The following is a 15,788-nucleotide window of genomic DNA, read 5'->3' on the forward strand; positions in this document are numbered from 1 at the left end:
TTAATGACATTTATGCAGAGACCATCACTTCACATCTGGAAATGTCCCACTTCTTAGTTTGCATTTCCTTTGGAAAATGAAGGACTTACTTTTCTTTCCTACAGATCATTGGCTTTTTCATGGGAGCTTTAACTAATCAGGCCTTGATTCTTTAAATTTTTGTTATATTCTATACTCCCATCACGGACATACCCTACATGGTCATTTTTTGTATTTTCTAGAAAGTTTCCAAGAATGATATTATAAATGTATGTTCAATTTCATTAAATGTCTACGGAATAGCTCTCCACTAATGATACATAAAAATTTTGAAAGAATTGTACTGATAATAAATATTAGTTCCCCCAGGCTCCTGTGGATTAGTGGTGGAGGTTTTGATTCTTGGTCCAGGGCAAGTAGTTCCTGGGAATCTGCGGTAGGCAGCCAATCCATGTATCTTTGTGTCTCTTTCACATTGATGCCTCTCTCTCTCTCTCTCTCTCTCTCTCTCTCTCTCTCTCTCTCTCTCTCTTTCTCTCTCTCTGTCCTTCTCATCCCTCTACCTCCCTGCTATCCGCTCTCTAAAACTCAATGGAAAAAATCTCCCCACGTGAGGATTTACAACCACAAAAAGGAAAGTAGGTTTAACTCAGCCGTGGGCAAACTACGGCCCGCGGGCCGGATGTGGCCCGTTTGAAATGAATAAAACTAAAAAAAACAAAAAGACCGTACCCTTTTATGTAATGATGTTTACTTTGAATTTATATTAGTTCACACAAACACTCCATCCATGCTTTTGTTCCGGCCCTCCGGTCCAGTTTAAGAACCCATTGTGGCCCTCGAGTCAAAAAGTTTGCCCACCCCTGGTTTAACTTGTTTTGTATCCTTATGTTTCTCTCCTTCTCCCATATAATAAAGAGCTAATATGCAAATGGTCTTTACACCTTCATGCCATCACGCTGTGATGCCCTCATGCTGTCACAATCCATCACATCGTGAGTGTGGAGCTGTGGAGGCAGGTCCCAATGTCTCCAGCTCTGCATGGCGAGGTTGGGGGACCCTGAGGCCGCGGACCCCTCCCCAGCACCGGGATGGGAGGCTGGGTGTCCCGCCAGGCAGGTTGCCCAATGGGGTTGGGGCCAGACAGAAATTTCTATTATAGAGAAAGGGCAAATAGCAATATTAAAATATTTCCTCTGATTAATTCCCTTTTAATGTGCATGAATTTCATGCATCGGGCCACTAGTTTGTTTATAAAACACAATGGGGATCACACACAAATAGATTCATAAGATTTACAGGATCACTAAACCACCTTGATTTCATAGTGGTAAAATGTGTGTCTCTGTGCTTAAACTCTTAACATTATTTCAGCTATTTTTTCTTTTTTCTTATTTTCTCAAGTACATTTTTATCTATTTCAGAGATGAAGGTAGAGGTAGAGAGAGACATATCAATGATGAGAGAAAATCATTGATCGGCTGCCTCCTGCACATCCCCTATTGGGGATTGAGCTTGCAATGAGAATTAATCCCACGACTCTTAAGTGCACAGTCTGACACTATCCACTGAGACAAACTAGCTAGGGCTTTGCCTTAATTGTAAAGTTTATTTTCCTGTAAAGGTAAATCTATATCTAGGATTTGTGGACATATGTCATCCTCATTTCTCAGTGTTTGAAATCATATCAAGGAAAGTTACTGGGGCAAGGTGATCTTATTAGGTGATTCAGTATACTCCCATAGGTCGCAACCTCTTCTAACACTGTTTTCATGTTGTGAAACTTGAACTCTTTTGGTGACCTCTTGGTAAATATTTATTTTCTCTCAGGGACCTTTGACCTTCAGGGATGTGGCCATACATTTCTCTCAGGAGGAGTGGAAATGCCTGAACCCAGCTCAGCGGAAATTGTACCTGGATGTGATGGTGGAAAACTGCAGCAACCTGGCCTCCCTGGGTGAGGATGACTTCCTTCCCGAGTTCCTACTCCACCTGCAGGGTTTTCCTTTATTATTTTAACATCTCTAGGGGCTTCTGCTTTCGGTGCTAGATTCTTGCTCTCAAGGAACAAATTGAGCTCTAGCTAGTTTGGCTCAGTAGATACAGCAAAGGTCTGTAGACTGAAAGGTTCTAGGTTTGATTCTGGTCAGGGCCAATGCCAGGGTTGCTGGCTCTCTCCCCAGTGGGTGCGTGCAGGAGATATCCTATCAGTGATTCTCATCATTGATGTTTCTCTTTCTCTCCCTCTCCCTTTCCCTCTGAAACCAATAAAAAAATACATTTTTTTTAAAAAAAGGAACAAATTGGGTGTCCTTGGGGTATAAAAGAAAGGCTTTATGATACATGTGAATTAAGAACTCACACATTACATGTTGCCTACAATTATTGAGGTTCTATAAGAAAATATTTTAGAAAATAATTTTCTAGAATATTTTAATATTCTAACATGTCTTCTGGCCAGAGTACAACCTGGATTGGAAATGGGAAAGCCTTTATCAAAATTCACACTCCATTTTCTTTTTTATCTTTTTTTTTTAATATTTTTTATTGATTAAGATATTACATATGTGTCCTTATCCCCACGTTACCCCTTACCCCGCACCCCCCCACTCATGCCCTCACCCCCCCGTTGTCCTTGTCCATTGGTTAGGCCTATATGCTTGCATATAAGTCCTTTGGTTGATTTTTCCCCCTTACCCCCATCCTCCCCTACCTTCCCTCCAAGACCTGACAGTCCAATCAATGCCTCTCCGTTTCTGGATCAGTCCTTGTTCATCAGTTTATGTTGTTCATTATATTCCACAAATGAGTGAGATCATGTGGTATTTATCCTTCTCTGACTGGCTTATTTCACTTAGCATAATGCTCTCCAGTTCCATCCATGCTGTGGCAAATGGTAAGAGTTCCTTTTTCTTCTTCCTCTGCTTAAAGAATACCTTTCAGCATTTCCTATAATGCTGGTTTGGTGGTGATGAACTCCTTTCGCTTTTTCTTATCTGTGAAGCTCTTTATCTGACCTTCAATTCTGAATGATAGCTTTGCTGTGTTTTTATAATATTGCCATTGCATGCCAGGAGGTTTAAGCAGGTATCATTTGCAAATGTAGGCAACTCTTTGTCCCTCTTTGATATGAGTTTTCCTCATTGTACCTATCTTGAGCTTTGTTGAATCCTTCAGTGGGTCTTGGAGTACTCAAAACTGTCATTGGCCTATAGTTGCTGGTAACTTCAACACTCACCACCTGATTGTCAAACTTGAAAATTTGTTTTCTTTCAGGTATGTCATCTGAAGATGACCCAGCCTTTATTCCAAAACCCGGAATACAAGATTTGTTCTCTGAAATAATACTGGTAAGATATAAAAGGTGTCACTTTGATAATGTACACTTAATAAAAGCCTTGGAATTTGAGGAAGAGTGTGATGAGAAGAGAGGGAATTAATATAAACAGAACTAATCTGGAATAGTTATCATAATAAAATTGTTGTTACCTATACAGGTCAAGAGTATTATGCTTTTGGGAAACCTCCCATATTAAAGTCAGTTCCATTGGCAGATCAATGTGTTTCTGAAGGTGAAAGTCGAAAACAACTTTTTACTGTTATGCATTCTTGGAAAGGAAATCTGGAAAAACTAGGAATTGTAGTCTGTAGTGTAAATAATCCTTTGAATTGCTTAAAATGTAGGGTGGGATTATATTTTCATGCAATCATTTCTAAAATGTGGAGATTTATGATATACCTATAAAATTTAAATGTACTCAATTTGGAAATCTTGTTAATTTTATATATATATATATATATATATATATATATTCTATTGATTTTTTACGGAGAGGAAGGGAGAGGGCTAGAAAGTTAGAAACATTGATGAGAGAGAAACATTGATTAGCTGCCTCCTGCACACTCCCTACTGGGAATGTGCTTGCAGCCAAGGTACATGCCCTTGACTGGAATTTGAACCTGGGAATCCCCCAGTCTGCAGGCTGATGCTCTATCCACTGAACCAAACCAGCCTGGGCTTATTATTACTTTTAAATATTTTTTTTTTTTAATATATTTTATTGATTTTTTCACAGAGAGGAAGGGAGAGAGATAGAGAGAGTTAGAAATATCGATGAGAGAGAAACATCGATCAGCTGCCTCCTGCACATCCCCCACTGGGAATGTGCCCGCAACCCAGGCACATGCCCTTGACCGGAATCGAACCCGGGACCTCTGTCCGCAGGCCGACGCTCTATCCACTGAGCCAAACCGGTTTCGGCATATTATTACTTTTAAATATATTTTTATTAAATTCAGAGAAGTAGTGAGAGGGGAAGAGTGAGAGAAACATCAATGATAAGAAAGAATCATTGATCAGCTGCCTCCTGCATGCCCGATATGAGGATTAAATTCGAAACCTGAGCATGTGCCCTTGACTGAAATTGAACCTGGGTCCCTTCAGTCCTCAGGGCAATGCTCTATCCACTGAGCCAATTAGGCTAGGTATTTTATTATTTTTTTTAATTAAAAAATATATTTTTATTGATTTTATATAGGAACATAGCAAAAGAGAGAAAGGCAAACATCAATGATGAGAGATAATCATTTCTTGGCTGCCTCCTGCATTCCTCATACTGGGGACCGATTCTAAACCCAGGTCTTGTGCCCTCACCCGGAATGGAACCATGACCATCTTGCTCATACCTTGAAGCTCAATCAGTGAGCCATGCTTGCTGGGCAATTTGGCAATCTTTTAAACAGGGATTCATTTTTCTTTCTCTGCCAATGTTTTGTATTTATTTTTGTGTAAAATTTTAATAAATTAGGAAAGCTTTTTCTCTACAACCCTCTTTGTTTAATGAGTATCACGTACTGGTTCTTATGCAACAAGTGTACAAGTTTAATGAAGTTATAACTGTCGGCCTTTCTATCTCCCATTATCACCAGAGTACCTATAATGGAGAGAGCAGTTATCAATGGATTGAACATTGGAAAAACTTTAAGCAAGAGTCATATCTTAATCATCAATGGAGAAGGGAGCTTGTAGAGGACCGTTATAAAAGTGGAAAAGTCATTGATCAAATGTCCAATCACAATGTACATCAGGTTATTCTTCTTGTGGAGAAGACACACAAAGAAAGTAAATGTGTCCAGTCTTTTCATTATTCTTCAAATTACACAAAACAAGAGAATATTCATTTGGGGGAGGAGGCTGACAAGTGGAATCCTTGTGGTAGATTTTCCAGTCAAATATTCAGTCTAAATAAAATCAAAAAATTCCATAATGGAGAAAAACCTTATAAATGTAAAGATTCTGGTAAAATATCTACTTGGCATTCAGGTTGTACTCTAAATCAGAAAGTTCATACTGGAGAGAAGCCTTACAAATGTAAAGCATGTGGCAAAACCTTTAAATGTCATTCATCTCTTATTGTACATGAGGGAAGAATTCATACTATTGCACAATTTTACAAACTCAGAGAAGATGGGCAAGGCTTCTGTCAGTCCTCAGGACATATTCAACATCATAGAAATTATACCGGAGAAAAGTCTTATAAATGTTCAGAATGTGACAAAGACTTTAACCGGTGCTCTACCCTTAGCATTCATCTGAGAATTCACACTGGAGAAAAACCTTATGACTGCAGAGATTGTGGCAAAGCCTATGGCAGCTCCTCAGACCTTACTAAGCATCAGAGAGTTCATACTGGAGAGAAGCCTTATAAATGTAGAGAATGTGGTAAAGCCTTTAGATGGTCCTCACATCTTAATACACATCAGAGAGTTCATACTGGAGAGAAGCCTTATAAATGTAGAGAATGTGGCAAAGCCTTTAGATGGTCCTCACACCTTACTAGACATCAGAGAGTTCATACTGGAGAGAAGCCTTATAAATGTGGAGTATGTGGCAAAGTCTTTAGATGGTCCTCAGAACTTACTCCGCATAAGAGAGTTCATACTGGAGAGAAACCTTATAAATGTAGAGAATGTGGCAAAGCCTTTACAAGGTCCTCACACCTTACTACGCATCAGAGAGTTCATACTGGAGAGAAGCCTTATAAATGTGGAGAATGTGGTAAAGCCTATAGATGGTACTCACACCTTACTACCCATCAGAGAGTTCATACCGGAGAGAAGCCTAATAAATGTAGAGAATGTGGGAAAGCCTTTATATGGTCCTCAGAACTTACTCTGCATAAGAGAGTTCATACTGGAGAGAAGCCTTATAAATGTAGAATATGTGGCAAAGCCTTTAGAAGATCCTCAGAACTTAATAAGCATCAGAGAGTTCATACTGGAGAGAAGCCTTATAAATGTGGAGAATGTGGCAAAGCCTATAGATGGTCCTCACACCTTACTATGCATCAGAGAGTTCATACTGGAGAGAAGCTTTATAAATATGGAGAATATGGCAAAGTATAGATGCTTTTCAGAACTTAGTACACATAACAGAGGTCATACTGGAGAGAAACCTTGTAAATATACAGTATGTGGCAAGGTCTTTAGAAGGTCCTCAGAAGTCTTATACCATATATGTAGAGAATGTGGAAAACCTTCATTGTAGCATCATACGTAAATTATCGTCAGAGAGTTTACACTGGAGAGAAGCCTTATAAATGTAGAGTATGTGGCAAATCTGTTGGTAGGTCTTCAGACTTTACTGCACAGCAGAGAGATCATACTGGAGAGAAGCCTGTTAAATATAGAAAGTACGACAAAGATTTTATTTACTGTTTCTGCCATACTAGACAGCATAGATTTCATAGTTGAGAGAAGTCTTAGAGATGTGCAGAGTTTCGTGAGTCCTTGACCAGCAGTGAGAACTTACTGAACATCACAGAATTCACTCTGGACAGAAGCCTAATGAATGTGAAAAATGTAAAAAAGCCTTGAAAAGTCATTCAGGTATTACTGTACTTGAGAGACTTCCTAACAGAGAGAGTCCTTACAAATGTAAAGAATAGGCTGGAGCCTTTACCCACAGCTCAAAATTTACTAAACATCAGAGATTTCATACTGGAGGAAACCTTACACTGTAGAAAATGTGAGAAAGCACTGGCTGGCATGGCTTGGTGGCTTACCTTCGACCACGCACCACAATGTCAGGGTGCAATTCCTGGTCAGGGCAGTGGCCCTGGTTGCGGAAGCGATCTCCAGTGTGGGGCTGGTAGGAGCAAGCTGATCCACGATTCCCTCTTATACATATTTCTCTCCAGCACTCTCCTTTCCTCTCTGAAATCAATAAAAATATATTTTGAAAGAGGAAACAAAATTGTGAGGAAACATTTAGTCAGTGTGTATTCCTTCCTGTACATCAGAGAGTTTATACTGGAGAGAAACCTTACAAATGTAATGAGTGAGGTTAATCCTTTTCTTGTCAATGGAGTATTATTTAACATCAGAGAATTCATTGTGAAGGAAAGCCTTACAAATGTGAAGAATGAGGCACAACTTTAATTGTCCTTGTTGTCTTACTCAACACAAGAGAACTCGTAGTGGAGGGAACACCTATAAATGTACTGTGTGCAACTTTGATCAGCAGTGGGGTTGCCTGCATTATGAAGCTACGTTGTTGAGCATGGACCCATGAACCAGGAAGTCAGCATTCATTTCCCGATTAAGTTTCATGCCCTGTTTGTGGACTGGATATCCAGTAGTTTTCATGCAAGAGGCACCTGATAGATGATTCTCTGTTACATTGCTGTTTCTATCTCTCTTCCTCCCTTCTCTCTCACATCCTATATCAGTGATGTTGTAGTACAACGTAGGAGATGTTTCATACCCAGGATGCAGAATTGCCATGAACTCTGCATTGGAGAGAGGACATCTGTTTCCAACCTGCACTCCTAGCTGAACTCAGAAAATTAAGTTTATTTCTTTCATTTCCTATTTCATATTCTCAGTGTTATTTTTTCTTCTCATTTTTCTACTCAGCTAATACTCTTTTCTGCACCGCTTTAACAATGCCGTCTAAACCTCTTCCTCTCCCACGTGAGCCCTCTGGCCCCTGTAGCTTCCGTTCCGCAATTTAGAATTTTACTAGTGCGATAACTGACTTCAGAATTTGGCAATATCTTGCTTTATATTCATGAAGTAGGAAGGTAACCATTGATGCTTCCATGCTGGATTCTAGACTTTGAATATGAATGTTAATTTTTGGATTATAATAAATTGGCTTCTGTGTGCTTTATCACTGGAATGATTTTTCTTGTCTTGACTTTCATTAAGAATTTCTGTGTTACCTCATTCCCTTATTTCTTGCGATGGGCTCAGCCCTTGTTAAACAGATTTTATTGTCAATTACTTAAATGTTGCTTGTTATTGGTCATTCTTCGAAGAGGAATCCCAGAGACCATGGCAGATGTGTGGTTGAAAAATTTTATTTTTCATCAGAAGTTATTTTGTATATTGACAGCATGTCCACAGTTATGTGCATAGGCGTTAGTTGTCCCCGCAGTGTTTTCCTAACCGTTACTGTAAGTCCCAGGGACGGCAGGATAGCAGTGATTGAAATGAAAGTGCCACATTCATTCCTTCTCCAGTTTCTTGTAAATTTGTACAAGCTGGTAATATCATATGCTTTGCATGGGCCAATCCAAAGGATCACACAATGATTAAAGAAATGAGATATTGGATACTCTTCTACTCTACTACCTGACATTCCCATGGAGCATTCATACGTATAAGAATATCCTGATATTTTGTGACTGGGTCTCTATCTGGACCACAGGTTTTATGGTTTTGTTCGGGACAAACTATTGGATCCGGATCATTCATAAAAATTTGATGTCACCTAGACAATAGTTCCATTTTCTGGTACTCTAAAGAGGAATATTGAGGGGGTGTATTGATGTAAAAGATACAAAAGATTTGTTTTTCACATGGTCATTAGGAAAATTGATGAAGCAGACATTGTTTCTTGGTTAAGAGGGCCTTCTCTGTTCATTTTGTCCAGAATGCATATTCTGCTTTGGGGTGAAAAGCTCTAAGTCAGTGATTTTAACATTTTTTAATCTCATGGCACAAATGGAGTAATTACTGAAATTCAGAGGTCCACCAAAATATGTATTTTGCCAACCTGTCTAAAAAATATCTGACTTTGACTCATGCCCACCACACAGCTATTACTGTGTTGGCCTTTGTCACATTTTATTTGACAATCTCTGGGTAATGTAGTCTGTGCTATTGACTACATAGCCAGGTGTTTATCCTTCTAAAAATTCTCACAGCACACCAGTTTGCCAGTGTGACACTCTGCTTGATAATCTCTGCTATAAACATCAAATCCATCTTGTCTAATGAGCCATTTAAGACCAATTTTGCGTATTGACTTTTTTTCTGGCAGATCTGTCCATTGATGTCAATGGGAAGCTAAAGTTCCCTGCTCAGACTGTGTTAATTAATTAAAAAATGCCAATAACTACATACCTATCAATAATCACAATATAAATGAGTTAACTGCTTCAACCAGAAAACACAGGGTAGCTGAATGGATATGAGAACGATACCCATACTTATGCTCTCTAAATGAGACCTATTTCAGATGGAAGTAAATGGTTGGAAAAAAAGTTATTTCATCTCTACCTTTGGGCCCCAAAGAAACTACTCTGCAGAGAATTTTGCTCTGGTGAGAGCTCTAATCTTGGACAGTGTACATACAGTAGGCATGAGGAAGGATAACCGTGCTCAGAGTTAGCTGACCTGGAGAGAAACCAAGATGGCGGCATAGGTAAACACCAGAAATTGCTGCCTCCCACAACTTCAAAAATACAACGAAAAGACAAAACAAATCATCCAGAACTACAGGAAGGCTGGCTTAGTGGAAATTCTACAACTAAAAGGAAAGAGAAAAGCACACTGTGACTCAGAGGAGCTGCGGAAGTAAAGTGCAGAGGTACGGAGCCTCAAGCACACGCGGAAAGGGGCTGGCACCTTAGGACGCTGCTGTCTTTTTGAATCCGGAGGGAGTCACAAGCTCCCGACTGCTCTGAACTCCAGTTCCGGGAAGTCTCTGGGGACCCAGGTATCATACGGGGAGAAACTGGACTGTCTGGCAGCAGGCAGAACTCAGAACTTGAGGGTGGCTTTCCCTCAGAGGTGCTTGCAGCAATTACTGGGACACTGAGACGAGGCCCCTTAGGGCAGGGCTGAGGATCAGCCATAGCTGCTTGCTCTGCCTGTTGATTCCCCAAGACACCGCCCCACCCAGGCTGCAGTAGAGGCTTTTGCTTATGAATGCCCTGGCCCTTTGCAATCTGAAAATTACCTAACAAATTGCAGCTGGGCCAGACAGACCCAGAACTTCCAAGAGAAGGCCCAAGGCCGCACAGCAGCTTGCATTGCTTCATAGCTGGGCCTCATCTGAGCACCTCCAAACCCCCAAAAAGGAAGGGGAATCTGCAGATCACTTCGTAACTCCTGCTGGGTAGCCTCAGGCAGAGGCTAAATTAGCACCTCCTTAGATCCAAGAGCCAGTGTACCCAGTGGTCAGAGCGGGACCATCCATATTACAACTCCTCAGATCCATAAGGGACACACTCAGGGGGCAGACTCAGTGAGCACCAAAGCTTGTGGGGGAAAGGGGTGTGGGGGATGCGGGAAGAGACTGGACAAAAATCGCGCACCTATGCAAGAGGATGGTGGGGAGTGAGGGCGGAGGATGGGGTGGGAACTGTGTGGATGAGAGTTTTTTGGGGGAAAAAGAGGAACAAATGTAATAATCTGAACAATAAAGATTTAATTTAAAAAAACACACAAAAGAAAATCTATTGAACAGAGTAAGCTGTTGAATATAATAGAACCAGGGGCATGGAAATGGAGCGGATTGACAATTCTTGGGGGGAAAGGTGTTTGGGGGTGCAGGAAGAGACTGGACAAAAATCATACACCTATGGATGAGAACAATGGGAGGGGTAAGGGCAGAGGGTGGGGTGGCAATTGGGTGGAGGAGAGCTATGGGGGGGAAAAAGAGGAATAACTGTAATAATCTGAACAATAAAGATTTAATTATAAAAAAATAATTAAGTGGCATAGGTACACAAAACTAGGCAATCCTATATAATAAAAGGCTAATATGCAAATAGACCGAATGGTGGAGGAACTGGTTGCTAAGCCGTCCACTGACCACCAGGGGGCAGACACTCAATGCAGGAGCTGCCCGGTGTTGGTCAGTGCGCTCCCACAGGGGGAACACAGCTCAGCCAAAAGCCAGGCTCACAGCTGGTGAGCACAGCTGTAGTGGCAGGCTGAGGGACCTCCCTCAAGTGCATGAATGTTATATTAAAGAATACAATTATATTACAGAGTTAGCTGACCCATGTGAAAGTGCTGCCTTTTAGTGAAGTCAGCATGTAAATAGTTTTTCATTCCCCAGAAATTTGTTTGGGAAGGAAAAGTAAAAGGAGACATTTTACATTATTATCAATGGCCCATTTATAAAATTATAGGGATTACTAAATGAATAACATTCATTTAATAATGTGCTCCCAGAACACAAAGACTTCAAAGATGACAACTTACTATCAATATATTCTGTTGAGAAATACATTAATTAAAATTTCTCTCCCACAGTGTTGGAAGGTATCTTATGTTACCAGGTGCCTACCCATGGATGGACATCTGTGTCTGTCTGACATTTCCCTCATCTACAGTAGAAATTAGACTTTTCGGAAATGAACAATCCAATCATCATAAATAGACAGCCATCTGAAGACACTGATGTGGCCTATCAAATGTTACTGCTAATAGTAGCAGTAATTAATAATAATAATAGGATTGTGTCAAGCTTACATATATGTGTCACAGCTATTAATATTACTGAAGGTATATGCTCTTAAACTATAAGAAAATATACTAAACACAATATATAATAAGTAAAACAAAACCTGAATCATAATAACAAATTTAATCTCTTCTGCCGTACCAGTGTGGCTCAGTTATTGAGCATAGACATAGGAACTGGGAGCTGAGGGTTCCATTCTAGGCTGGTGCACATGCCAGGGTTGTGGGCTCCATCCCCAGGGAGGGGCAGGCAGGAGACAGCTGACCCAGCTCTCCCTCTTCTTTCCTCTCTGAAATCAATAAAAATCTATTTTAAAAAATTGCTTGTTATACTTAATAGAGGCCCATAAGACTTGACTGCCTCCCATTTACAGTATTTTCACTTTACAAAAAACAAAACAAAACTGGCCTTGACTCTATCCAAGGTTGCAGTCTTTGTCCAACCCCAATGGTCTGTTATTTATGCAGAAAAAGTAAGACTGAGCCTTCCCAGTACCAGGGCACCTCATTATCCTACAGAAAGTTGGCTCCTCAATACTTCCTTTGGGTTCATTATCCTAAAGGGAATCTATGCACGAAAAGGGGACACATGCTAAGTTAACAAGCTCATTTAAGGCCTTCAGGTCAGTCTTTCAAAGTCAGAGACCTAAAGTAACCAGAAAGGATGGTCTGAAATGAAAATTTTTTTCACTAAAAGCAGTTTATAGCAGGTAGTCAGGTCCTAGGCAAGAATCTTCCCTAACGAGAGAATCCTTACCTAAGCCTGTCTATTGTCTTTTGCAGCCAGGATAACATTTCCTTTGGAATATCAGGGTAACTCCCCCTTTTCCACAGCCCTCAGGACACAACCAATGCACCAGGGGAAACTGTAAACCTTCTCATTGTTATGTTAATTGTTCACTGTTAATTAAGGCGTGTATACCTATATAAAAGACATATATCAATCATTTTAATTTTCTTCCACTCCAGAGGTTTCCTCACTGGGCTCTCGCCTACCTCTCTAATCTATCACCAATGGATTTCATATAACCCACCCACTTTCATCTTTTTTTTTTTTTTTTTAAATAAGGGGTGGCAGCCGAAGCCGGTTTGGCTCAGTGGATGGAGCGTCGGCCTGCGGACTGAGGGGTCCCGGGTTTGATTCCGGTCAAGGGCATGTACCTGGGTTGCGGGCACATCCCCAGTAGTAGGAGATGTGCAGGAGGCAGCTGATCGATGTTTCTCTCTCATCGATGTTTCTGGCTCTCTATCTCTCTCCCTTCCTCTCTGTAAAAAATCAATAAAATATATTTAAAAAAAAAAATAAGGGGTGGCAGATGAGTGGTTGATATTTTATTGCAGTGAAAGTGGGAAGGAATGGTGGAATGGGTTGTTATTCCAAGGGAAAAGAAAAAGGGAAGGCAAGGTGAAGTTGAGGTCAGGGGCCTGGATCGTTGGATAAAAAGTAAGACACTAGCCCTAGCCGGTTTGGCTCAGTGAATAGAGCATCGGCATGCAGACTGAAGGGTGCCGGGTACGATTATGACCAAGGGCACATGCCTGGGTTGGGGGCTCGATCCAAAGTGTGGGGCGTGCAGGAGGCAACCAATCAATGATTCTCTCTCATCATTGATGTTTCTATAACTCCCTCTCCCATCCTCTCTGAAATCAATAAAGATATATATATATATTTTTAAAAAGAAGACACTATATTCCTAATAATTATCCGCTGAGATGACTGACTTCCTTAATTCAAGCTGCCTCTCTCCAATGGAGAGACAGAGGAGCTGAGAGAGCAGGCTGCCCTCCCCCCTCCCCCCTCCCCCTCCCCCTCCCCCTCCCCCCTCCCCCTCCCCCTCCCCCTCCCCCCTCCCCCCTCCCCTTTCCCCCTTCCCCCTTCCCCCCTCTCCCCTCCCCCCTCCCCCTCCCCCTTCCCCCTTCCCCCCTCTCCCCTCCCCGGTGAGGTTTTTATATATATATATATATATATATATATATATATATATATATATTTTTTTTATTTTATTTTATTGATTTTTTACAGAGAGGAAGGGAGAGAGATAGAGAGTTAGAAACATCGATGAGAGAGGAACATCGATCAGCTGCCTCCTGCACATCTCCTACCGGGGATGTGCCCGCAACCCAGGTACATGCCCTTGACCGGAATCGAACCTGGGACCTTTCAGTCCGCAGGCCGACGCTCTATCCACTGAGCCAAACCGGTTTCGGCTATATATATATTTTTTTATTGATTTTTCAGAGAGAGGAAGGGAGAGAGATAGTTAGAAACATCGGTCAGCCGCCTCCTGCACATCTCCCAGTGGGGATGTGCGCGCAACCCAGGTACATGCCCTTGACCGGAATCGAACCTGGGACCTTTCAGTCCGCAGGCAGACGCTCTATCCACTGAGCCAAACCGGTTTCGGCCTCGCTGAGGTTTTAATGACTCCAGGGAAATGGGAGTCAGGAAGTTTCTGGTTTCAAACCCAATCGGCCCCACTTTTGAATTCTTTGTAACTTCACTGTAAGAATGTGCTCCCGGCTTGTGAAGATCCTGGGAAAGACCCCTCCCTGGGACACCTGCAGCTGAAGGGCAGACCAGTCAGTAGCTCTAAGCACAGCCCCTGGGATCTGGGAAACTTCTGTGTGAATATCCCCCATTCCCTCCTGTTTGGTCCCACGTCCAGGAGCCAGCACCAGACACATGGTGAGACTTTAGGAAATTGCATTGCATTCTCTCACCGCGGCCTGAGACCAGCGTGTTGGTGTCAGCCCTGAGGGGTGACTAGGCTTCCTTTAGGGTACAAGTATGCAGGAAAGGGTGAGGGTGCGGTGCAGACGTTGGTCAAGAGGCGAGGAGGCAGGATTTGGTCAAGGGAGTACAGGGAGGAGATTTCACCAGTGGGTTAGGGGGAGGGCAGTTCTTATGTTGCCTCTGGGGGCATCTGCCCTCAGCGCCCAGCTGTGCATGAGCTGTGCAAACGAAGAAAGTCTAGGCTGCCCCCTTGCGCCTGCCCCGCCCTCCCTCCCTCTGTCCCAGCCCTGGCCGGAGGGCTCGCCCCACCCCCCAATTCCAAGCGGAATTGCTCGCCGAAGCCTCTGGCCCCGCCCACCCCGCAGGAGGCGCATGCGCAGTTCCTTGCAGACGCGGAAGCCGCTATGGAGGGCAACATGGCGGTTTCCCGAGGAGGGTGTTTGTCTTTAAAGCTGACGCTCCCCGTCCCCCTCCCCGCAGGGAAGGCTGAGGGCGCTGCCGGCGCTGAAGTCCTTGTTGGGGTCCCCGCCCCGGAGCCTCTCTCAGCGGTGAGTCCGCGTCCCGGGAGGCTGCGCGGTGCGGGCGCCACGTTCCTTTGGGAGGAAACGGAGGCCCCGGCCCGGGGTCTCTCCGCCTGTGGCTGTGGCCACCGCCTGCCGCGCGGTTTTCCCGCTGAAAACCGTTCCCGGGGCCGCCAGTGCTCCCCGCGGGGCTGAGAGTCTGAGTCAGGGGCTTCCCGCCCTCTGCGCCCCTCCCCCCGCCCGGAGCTTTCCGCCCAAAGAGCCCGGATGGCTCCCGGCCTGGGGGTCTGACCCCCCTCCTAGGCCCACCCCCATTTAATAAGGGGTCTGCCTGCCCGGGGAGCACAGTGTCCATGGGGGGGCTCAGGGGGAAGGACGCGGTGTCCCCTGAAGAGGTGACCTGCCTGCAGGGAGGGCCTTTGTGGGCGCGGTGACTGCGGGGGGCGGGGGCCCAGGCTGGGGGGTCAGGAGAGGGAGTGAGAGACAGACACGTGGGCGGGAGGAAGGGCAGCGAAGGGCCCACAGAGAGGGGCCTATAGGGGTTTGGGGGGGACTGGACGGCGACGGTAGGAGTGAGGGGGTCACTCGGGAAAGTGGCCTGAGGAGGAAGGAAGTGGAGACACAGGGAGGAGGGGGAGCCCAGAGAGAGGAAGGGGGGTGAGAGGGAGCGGGTCCTGGGGAGCAGAAGTGGGGGCCGCACAGGAGCAGGCGCTTGAGACAGAGACACTGGTTCAGAGGAGAAGAGTTGGGGGAGCGAGTGCAGGGACAGAAAGGGGGGCTCAGGGATGAGG

The 15,788-nt window shown here is 43.6% G+C and overlaps 1 protein-coding gene across 4 annotated transcripts in view; it reads left to right on the forward strand.

Annotated features, from left to right (window-relative positions):
• LOC308530452 (zinc finger protein 320-like) overlaps positions 1–8,159 on the forward strand; it is a 52,673-nt gene extending 44,514 nt beyond the window's left edge. For all 4 annotated transcript variants that reach the window (XR_013996846.1, XR_013996847.1, XR_013996848.1 and 1 more), the window contains 3 exons: positions 1,810–1,936; positions 3,256–3,329; positions 4,909–8,159. The gene's annotated coding sequence lies outside the window, so the exon portion shown is untranslated. The remainder of the gene's footprint in view (positions 1–1,809; positions 1,937–3,255; positions 3,330–4,908) is intronic.
• Positions 8,160–15,788: the final 7,629 nt, after the last annotated feature.

The sequence above is a fragment of the Myotis nattereri genome (genome assembly GCF_964212035.1).
Source record: "Myotis nattereri genome assembly, chromosome: 15".
In the NCBI taxonomy this organism is placed as follows: Eukaryota; Metazoa; Chordata; class Mammalia; order Chiroptera; family Vespertilionidae; genus Myotis; species Myotis nattereri.